Source organism: Gambusia affinis, linkage group LG06, assembly GCF_019740435.1.
Source record: "Gambusia affinis linkage group LG06, SWU_Gaff_1.0, whole genome shotgun sequence".
In the NCBI taxonomy this organism is placed as follows: domain Eukaryota; kingdom Metazoa; phylum Chordata; class Actinopteri; order Cyprinodontiformes; family Poeciliidae; genus Gambusia; species Gambusia affinis.
In genome coordinates, this window is record NC_057873.1 from 25,004,778 (window position 1) to 25,014,255 (window position 9,478).

Consider the following 9,478-nt stretch of genomic DNA (forward strand, 5'->3'; position numbering starts at 1 on the left):
TTAACGCTTTCCCCACTTTTCAAGTCGTGCTTCCTGCATTCTTGGCTGAATTTGTCAAGACTTGCTGCATGCTTCGTTTAAATATTTGGAGCAATGCGGCTGAGAACACATATTGTAGCCTACAGTTATAGAAAGAAGGAAAAGAAAATCGACACGTAATGACGCCGGTACATTCTGATACAATAAACTTAAGTTAACCTCCAAACATCTCCCAGGTTTCCGAGACACATTGTGGTGTTTGGTCGCTGCACAGCTAGTTAATGCAAATTAGTTTGCAAATTACAGTAATTATTTTGTGAATGCTGGGTCCCTTCAGGACAAATGCGAGAGCAAGAGGGAAAACGGCAAAAGGTTAGCAAATTGCTGGGTAAAAACAGCTTCTCCATGCATTGGCTCTGCAAAACAAATCATTTTGTAAAAATAATTTGTTTTAGGACCATCAGAAGAAGATAAATAGAAGAGAGAAGTAAAATAAAGAGCAAACTTAGTTCTGTTACTCATGTTGTAACAGAAGATTTTATTTTTTTAAAAAGACTTCAACGTGGGTCTGGGCGATAAACCCAAAATTAACTGGCAGAAATTTATGATGATCACTATGAAGGTATTGAAAAAGTGAAGTTGTTTTTGTTTTGATGTTCTTCCACAGATTATCTGTTTCATGCTGTACTGTCTCAACATTGTGACAGTTTTAAAGAATGTGGGGGGGGGAAAAAAACAAACACTTTTTATAAAAGTTGCACACTTGCAGCTCTAATGTTGCCAGACAGCCGATGCAATTGTGCAACGTCTGAAAGCACCAATTATTCTCCCATCAGTCGGTTCTCAGCAGTTCATCAGGGGTTGGGTCACAGTGGCATCCAGATGTCCTCCCGGGTCCGGGAGCAAAAGGACTAAACCCATTTATCCTCTTTTTGCTTACTTATTCACTCAAGGTAACAATGATATATGAAGGCTTCAACGTAGATCGATGGCTGGACGGAATGTTTTTCCTCCTGGCTCAACATGATCTCATACCTTATGCACATCACTGCTGCATCCCGTCCACTTGTGAATCACCTGCTTTATTCTGGCGCTTGTGAGCAAGACTCTAAAGGACATGTTCTCTGCTTGAGGCTGTAACTCACTCCCAACCCACTGAGAGGCATACACTATTTTGGCCTCAGGAGAAGCTGTTTCTCATCCAGGGACCCTCCACGACTAACAACTGCCCCGGCGCCTGCTGAAGGTCACATTTGGGAAAAGAAACCACCAGCTGTGTGAGTCTGGGTTTTTTTTCTTTCTTTCTTTCTCTTTTCCCCTCCAGTATTGGCAGCCTAAAGACCTGCCAGAAGCCCAGTGGCATTAATATTTGAACCATATTTTGTCTTATTTTATTCAGTTGTCACCAAGCTGATCTTTCTGGACTAACGCTGACTGAACAAACACCCAGTATGTACACGTCTTACAGGGAAATAAAGTCCTGAATTTTCATTTATACATAAACACATTTATAAACCTCTATTTTTGCTAGGCCTACAAAGAAATAAAAGTCAATGAAACAGGATGTTGAGAAGTTACATTCAACAGCACACATTGATTTTGACCAACGCATATTGAGGAGGTTCGATGAAAAGAACCCAAAATTTACAAAGACAAAAAGACCAAACAACCGAATGTAGTGCACACTTCGTTCCAGTAGATGGCAGTAATGCACATCTAAACATTGATTGCCAACTGCCATAAGAGAAGAAGAAGAAAGAACGGAAGGAAGTATGAAAAAAATTCTGCAACGGGAGAAGTTATGGGATGGTACCAGGTGAGACTAATGGACCTTACCAGAGGGGCCGCTTTTCATTGGCTGATGCTCTTTCTACGTGGTCACGTGGGTGGCAGTCTCACAAACACTAGCTTCTCGTTAGCTAAGTACAGCATAATAGCAGTTCTGATACAACGTCTACACCTTGAAGCCTGTCTGCTACACAGTCTTATGTTAGCTAAACAGATCAATATGCAACGTGTACTGTATCTGACACACACTAAAGATTTTATTTTAGCAGAAAAGGCTTTGGACTAAATTGTTACTCGTGTTAGCCTCTCTAGCACCAAGTACAGCTAGTAAATCAACCATCGCTGTGTTCAGGGAAGCGCTGATTAATAATCGAGAAATAAATATCAAGCCTGGAAACTTGATATCGTAACGGACTGGATGTTATGTTTTTAACGTAATCTTTGCTCGTCTTGCGGGGCGCAGGCGGTTGATACGGTAACAAGTGTGCTTAAACTACAAAGAGAGACTAGACTAAAAAGGTACGAATGGTTTTGAGTTGATCACCTGTTCGGGTTATTTTACCTTTGTTTACCTTTGCTGTGGCTCATTACAGCCGCTGTGGTTTCTAAACGTTGGACTAATTACCCTGTTTGTTTGTGATTAACGTCATTCATAACAAACATCAAATAGAACAAATAGATTTCATAAACTTTTAACAAACAAATGGCTTCTTTACCGTAACAGAGCTCTTTGGTTCCTCTTATCAGTCTGTAGCTTCTCATATTGAGGTCATCAAACCAAATTTCAGATCTACCATAACTGACCGACTGACACCTGCTGGCCTCAGGTTTGCAACCAGCTTGTGACTGAGAAACCAGTAACCTCCTCCCAGATGATGACATGAACTTGTTATTTCCTCTGTCCATTGTAGTAGCTGATATATTGTGAAAATCAGGTAGAAATTATGCACTAATGGAGTCATGTTTACATAGAAACAATGCGCTAGAGGCTTTGCTTGTGAGACTTGCGGTCACGTGGGTCGGTTGTGGGCGGAGCTTGGTAAGGTCCATTAACTGACTAGAAGCAACCGAGGGAAGTTGACGACACAATAGGGAATCAACAAAAATGTCGGAAGAAATAAATCACGATAACCTCAAAAACTCCAAACTAAGGTAAGAACAGTAAACTAATATCCAAAAGATCAATACAGGTATTTAAAATACTAGTCTTTGTCATGTTTTGGAGCGACTGTGTTGCTTACCTTCTGCTTCCTCAGGAAAAGGGTTGGAGCAATGGATTTGAGATGGTTGCTCTCACACCTGCGAACAAGCTACCCATCGTCTGGTTGGATTCATATTGTGACAACCCCCTCAACATCTGACGGTCGACCAAACGGGTAGAAATGAGTCTTCTGTTTTTTTGTATCTTCCCAGAGAAATGCAGAGTAAAGTCTTACCTGACCACCTGCTGGATTATTGAGTTTTAAAACACTTGGAGTCCAGCTCACGGTTCTCATTCTCCCCAAATTTAAGCTCTTGGACGCTCCTTGTCCATTGTCAAAGTCTAACTCCAGCTGGTTAATGTCTGGTTCGGTTCTAGCCGAGTTGAACGCGTCTGTTCGGACATGAGGAGACTCCACTAAAGTTTTACTGGCGATTAGCAAGAAAAGATTGGTGGATTACCGCCACCTACTGGTATGGAGTGTGGCTCAATGTTTATTTTACACGGTTAATATCTGACGATATTTTGTTAATCGACTTTGTTCTCCATAAAAACCTAATTGCTATTTGAATTTTTATACTTTCTGAATTTTCCTGTAGTATAATGATTAAATTAAATGTTTCTTTATTTTTTCTAAATTCCCGCAACATTAACCTGTTTTCTGTCTCATATCTCCAACATACTAAAATCGTATCTATATTTTGAAATTCTTCACAATACTGACATTTTTCCGTATTGTGCTTACTTATTGTAAATAGTGTATAATTGAGTCCAGTGTCAACAAACAGGTGGAATGTGGAGTTTGATATTTTGTCAACTTCCCAAAATAATGGCCTACATCATTTTAATAATGGCCTAAATCTTCCCAAATTTCCCATATTAAATCCTCCTGGATGTCCCGATGTCACCTGGTGGCTATAAATGGAACTTCACCTAACCTGGGCCAAGAAGGATCATTTTAGGTATTTTTAGGTGAACTTTGCCCTCTTTGGGGGGCTGTCATGGGATCACTGTGGGTCTTAAAATTCGGGGACCACATGAATGAGTTGAAATGGTTCTTGGGAATGGTTATTTGAGCAACTGTTGCCTCCCTATTGTTTTAAACTAGTGTTAACCCAAACCCACTGACTTGCATGTAAGCGTTTTGAGGGTGAAAGTTAAATCTTGTATCAGGATTTCTGTTTTTCCGACCTGTCCTTGTGGAGACGTCTACATAGGGCCACTTAAATATAATCAACCCAGCATTTTGTAATCTAGCTGACAGCTTCATGCTCTACTGGTAACTCACTGTACTAATCCTATTACTTATTACTCATATAAGCTGAAGTTGATCCTGCTGTTGACAGTTTCCAAGTAGGAGCAAATTTAATGCAGATAGCATTTTTTTTTCTTTTATGATAAATATGCATTTGCCCACCATGTATGGATGTAGGTGGTATTTTTTTGTCTGTGTAGCAGAAGAGAGCCAATTGCTCAATTTGTTATGGATGAATGATCCACTGAAATTTGAAAGGTCTGCAGTTTCTGTTCTCTCTGTATTTTCACATTCTCCTTAAGCATTATGTCAAGGTGACTTGTTTTTAGCTTAAAAAAGCTGAACATGTTTTAATGTTAAATCAGTTTTTAATGCTGATTTTTATGATATAAAACCCAAATTGGCACCCTTTTTTTTTTCTAGTAAACAGCAAGTCGAGGAGGTCCAACCAGAAACGGGTTCCCTCTTAATGTTGCTAAGTTACTGACTATGATCAAAACAAAGCAAGTTTCTCTGGGATTATTTGACATTTATTGAACGTAGCAGATGCTGCTAAAATTGCTAGAGACTCAGTCTCTGTTTTTATCCAGGTTCTGGTGCTATCGTAATGTTTTCTATCAGATTTTGTTAATTATACATCTTTTAAAACTCTTACTTGTTCAGTTGAGTTGAGTTTTTTCTTCTTCTTTTTTTTTGTTTTTGTCTACGTTGTGATGTCCTCGGTTCCCTGCCTTTCTGTTTCAACATCTGCTCCAGATTGTAATAGCACACCTGTATTGACTCAATAATCCTCCCATCCAGTGCTCATTTTCCCAGGTTGCTTTAATTTACTGTCACATCCTCTTTTCGCTCCTGCCTCACCATCTGCACTAGTTTTGTGGCGGCTCTGCCTTGTGCCCTCTGAGCTTCCATTTGTTTAAGGGATGTTTTTCCCCCTTCTTCCTCTTGTCTGTGGCCTTTATTTAGGTCTTTTCACATCATCAGTGTTGATATTTTGACTCCAAGTAAAAAGTAGCTATTTATAGGTCTTGCAAATATGTTTTGTGTAGCCATGAGGCTAAGAAATTAAAGTAAGTCTATGGTGAAATGAGGGGCGTCACTGAAAGTTATAAGTCATCTAAATGTGAAGTTTTTTTTATCAGAAAGGTGTTCAATGAATTTCTGTCTCTGTACCCTTTTAAAAAGTAAGATGAAATGGTGTTCAAACAGATTATAAGAACTTACTTAAGACATTTGTAAATAACATGCTTGTACTGATATTTCCCAGCCATCACTGTAAAATTCATCTAATGGGAAAAAAAAAAAACCCTTCTTCATTCATTAATCATGTTGCACCATGCAGACTCTCTGTATGCGTTAATTAAGATTCACTCACCTCAGAGTGCCAAACGGTTGGGATGACTAACACAGCCTATATGCTGATTAATTCAGCAAATACATGATTATCTGACCCGTTCTGGGCACTCAAGACTGTTAATTATTGTAAAACTTTCCACCACAAATCATCAGAAGATCATTTTCATACTTGACTTCGTTCATCAACTACGAAGTAAAAGCAAGATGATGAAGAGCGCATCACAGTTTGCAGCCTGTTCCAGATGCAAAATATGGTTGCATCACATCAGACGAGCGTACTTTTTAGTCATGAGAGGCTTGATATTTTATAAAATGCATACCAATTCTTAGAAGAATTAAAGATCACATTACATTTGCTGCAGTGTTGAAACGTGGTATATTAAACATACACGTTTTAAGTATCAATGAAACAGTCGCGTTAGCCAAATGAGCATTCAGCAGTTTTATGACATTCAAAATCAACAGTATGCCTGATTAACATAAGCCACATAGTTGCTTACTATGTATTTCACTTAATTTATTTAAAGTTTATTGGGGCGACTGTGGCTCTATGGTAGAGTAGTCGTCTTTCAATCGGAAGGTTGTAGGTTCGATTCCAGCTTCCTCCTGCCACATGTTGATGTGCCTCTGGGCAAGGCACTTAACCCCGAATTGCCTACCGATCTACGTATCGGTGTATGAATGGGTGTGTGTTTGTGAGTGGGAATGGGTGAATGTGACTCTAGTGTAAAGCGCTTTGAGTGGTTAAAATGACTGGAAAAGCGCTATAGAAGTTCAGTCCATTTACCATTGGTATTGCTTTTAGATCCATTACTTCAATTTAAATTCAAACTGTTCGTTTTTGTTCTTTTCGTCTTCTCTGTCACATACTGCGTGTTATATAAAAACTACAAAACTACGTCACAGCACCAAAAGAAAAGAAAAAATAAATAAATAAAAGTGATGAATAAATTAATATTTTTCTGTTTTTCAGCTTGGCTTTTGGTTTCGTTGGATTCTGCATGCTGAGTCACTCTGTTGGCTCAAAAGAAAGTGGGCACTTTACCAAAGTACCTTTTGTGAAAAGGGCATGTTGTGGAAATCAGACATTGGTAAAGATTATCCTGCATCTTTATACCGAAGTCCGTTTTGAAGTAGAACAACACCTGCGTGAATATCATTATAGAACCTGTCATTAGTTAGACTTCAACACAAGTCTGGAAAAGGAGCAACAAAATGGATTTTAAACGTTTGTGATTCGTCCCGGTAAGGGTTAAAACATCAAGCTGTGTGAATTTTAGATTTTTTAAAATGCACTTTCAATTCGGAATAATGGACGGCATTGTGTTCGAAGATGTGTTTTGTCCATTTAAATGTTTGGATTAAAAGTGTATGTTTATTTATTGGATTCACGGAGGAGCCACAATGGTGCTCATGGTTTACAGAGAGAGCAGAGGCATCCTCAATTCAAATGTAAATTTGGCGAATGGAGGCTTTTAAACATCTGTTTAGAAAAGAGGGAAATTCAGCTTTCCTCCAGTCGTGCGTGAAGAGGAGATAACAGAAAACTAGAGTAGAGAATTTAGAAATGTTTTTTTCATTTTTAATCTTTTAGCTTTTCTATATATATATATATATATATATATATTTTTTTTTATGTGAACATGCTATTAACTCAAACAAAATGTATTGATTTAAAACCCTCACCTGCATTTTGGAAATTCCACCCCGCAGTAGGAAAACAATTAAGGCAAGAGTCACTCCTTTACTTTACACATTTTTCAGCAAATTGTAGGAGATCAGGTTTACCAAAAAAATGAGAGAAAACATCTCTGGGAGGGCATAAATCTTTAATCAAACGACGGTGACGCACCTTGCCTCCAGCACTCCTAGTGACAAGCTGCTGAGCAGATGCAGAGATCTCAGATCTTGCCCCCCCACCGCCCTCCCTTCACTTTTTCCCTCCTGAAAAAAAAGGAAGATAAATCCCCTTCTCTAGTACAAATGTGTCATGGGAGTAGCTCTGCGTGCAGCGGAGCTGCTGTGTTTTTCGGGTTCCCTCCTCAGAAACTCCCACGGGGAATCAGCACTGTTTCAGCGTTTTTGAAAAGGGTAAGGAACAGGAGGCAGCCGAGCACACGCCTAATCTTTTTGCCTCCAGTTAAATATCTAAAAACAGTCCCGGTATAAACACCCAGACATGAGTCTGCTTATTAACATTACGCCAGATTGAGCACAAGATGGAACGTAAGAATGACAGTAGGAATGTAAGATTAGTGTAATAATTAATCCGCACACAATCTTTTTTTATTATTTTACACTCCCTTTTTAATTGTAATAATTTATGATTATTGTGCTCATTGATGGCTTTTCTGGAGTGTCTCTTTAAAGTTCTTTAAAGGTTTTACTTCAGGCATCTTGGCAGTTTATGGATTTTATGATAAGTGCTCCTCGCAAAACATGCATTAATGCTGTAGCAAAAGGAGGAAGTGGTTATTTATGAATGGAACCGATTAATGACAGCGCAGAGATGGAAACTTTAGTGAGGTAACCATGCAGTGCATTAGACTGCGGACAGGGATTCATGTGTTATTACTGTAATAAGTGCACCGGCAAGTGCGATTTGTATTACAGTTTCCACATAAAGTGTTTTAATGCACTGACAATGCATTCATCTGCAGAAAATATTTTGAACGCGGTATCTTAGTCACGGGTTTTAAATCAGCGGAGTAAAAAAAACACAATATGATGAAACATCCACATTAAAATCATGACATTTCTCTAAAATGCACCTATTAATGTAAATAACCAGATGAAAGGCTGTCTCCCACACAGTCATACAGTCAAACACAACGCGTCATAATTTCTCTCAGTGGCACTAACAATGACTTCAAAGAGATTTTTGCTGTACTCCCAGTGAGTGTTTGCCTACAAATTCATATGCATATGCACCCACAGGAGAAGGAACGCACATATAAAACACATGAAAAATGATAGGAAGAAGGAAGAAAATAAAAAATGGACAAAGGCAGAAAAATAACAGACATTCACACGAGTGTGCTCACTTTACATTCATGTATACGGCTCTCTCAGCTAACAGGTTATTCTTCAAAAAAACTGATGCAAAGAAACCAAGGTAGGCTGCGGCAGTGTCGCGATGCAAAACTTCGTCCTTGTTAAGCTGTTCTCTCAAAAACAGACAGACTGGGACAAAGGAAGGAAGATGGTTCAGCAGCAGCAGCGGCAAGACAAAATGAGAAGTCATTGAATGCTTTAACCTTAAAGTGAGAAATTTCTCTTTCACACACTCTATCAGAGAGAAAAACGAGAGTATGTTTTGGGAAATGCTGATGAAGGCAGTGGAGATAAATGGAAAGCATTGGATGCAATTCATCACTCTGCATGACTAAATGGAGAATCAGATGTGAGACAGGGTTATATTTCTGTATATACTTATTTGCACTTATAAGCTTTGTTGTGTCTGTAGGTTGATTTTCTTTTCTTTTTGCTAGACACGGCACACGAGCAGCTTTATTGTGTCTGCGTCATAAAAATCTTTTTACAGATTTTAAACAATCAATCTTTAGAGAGCTTCGAGGAAATGCCAACCGGATATAAGTACAGTTTATTAAATTATTCATAACTTAGTATGATAGTGTGATATTTTATTGTTCCCACTATTGACTGCGTGTACGTCTCTTGCAGAACATGGCGGTCAAAGTGAGAACCGCAGTGGCGTCTTTAGGCCTGGCAGAGTTGTGTACCCTTCCAGATGGATCAGGTTTCCAAAACGATCCTATCATGTCTCTGATGGACTGGCCACATGTCCAGGGTTTATCCCGCCTCTTGCCTAATGACCGCAATTACAATCAGGCATAGACGATGGATGGATTGATCTTATTATGCGAGTGCATGTCTAA

The 9,478-nt window shown here is 38.9% G+C and overlaps 1 protein-coding gene and 1 long non-coding RNA gene across 7 annotated transcripts in view; one reads left to right on the forward strand and one right to left on the reverse strand.

Annotated features, from left to right (window-relative positions):
• Positions 1-3,112, reverse strand: part of LOC122832119 (CD166 antigen homolog) — a 115,983-nt gene extending 112,871 nt beyond the window's left edge. For 5 of the 6 annotated variants that reach the window (XM_044118557.1, XM_044118554.1, XM_044118555.1 and 2 more), the window contains exon 1: positions 3,009-3,103. The gene's annotated coding sequence lies outside the window, so the exon portion shown is untranslated. Of the gene's footprint in view, positions 1-3,008 lie in introns of all 6 variants that reach the window. The other variant, XM_044118553.1, reaches the window with a different exon arrangement.
• Positions 2,822-3,595, forward strand: LOC122832121. Its single transcript, XR_006370798.1, has 2 exons — positions 2,822-2,957; positions 3,024-3,595. It is a non-coding gene; the product is annotated as an uncharacterized LOC122832121 (long non-coding RNA).
• The last annotated feature ends 5,883 nt before the right edge of the window (positions 3,596-9,478 follow it).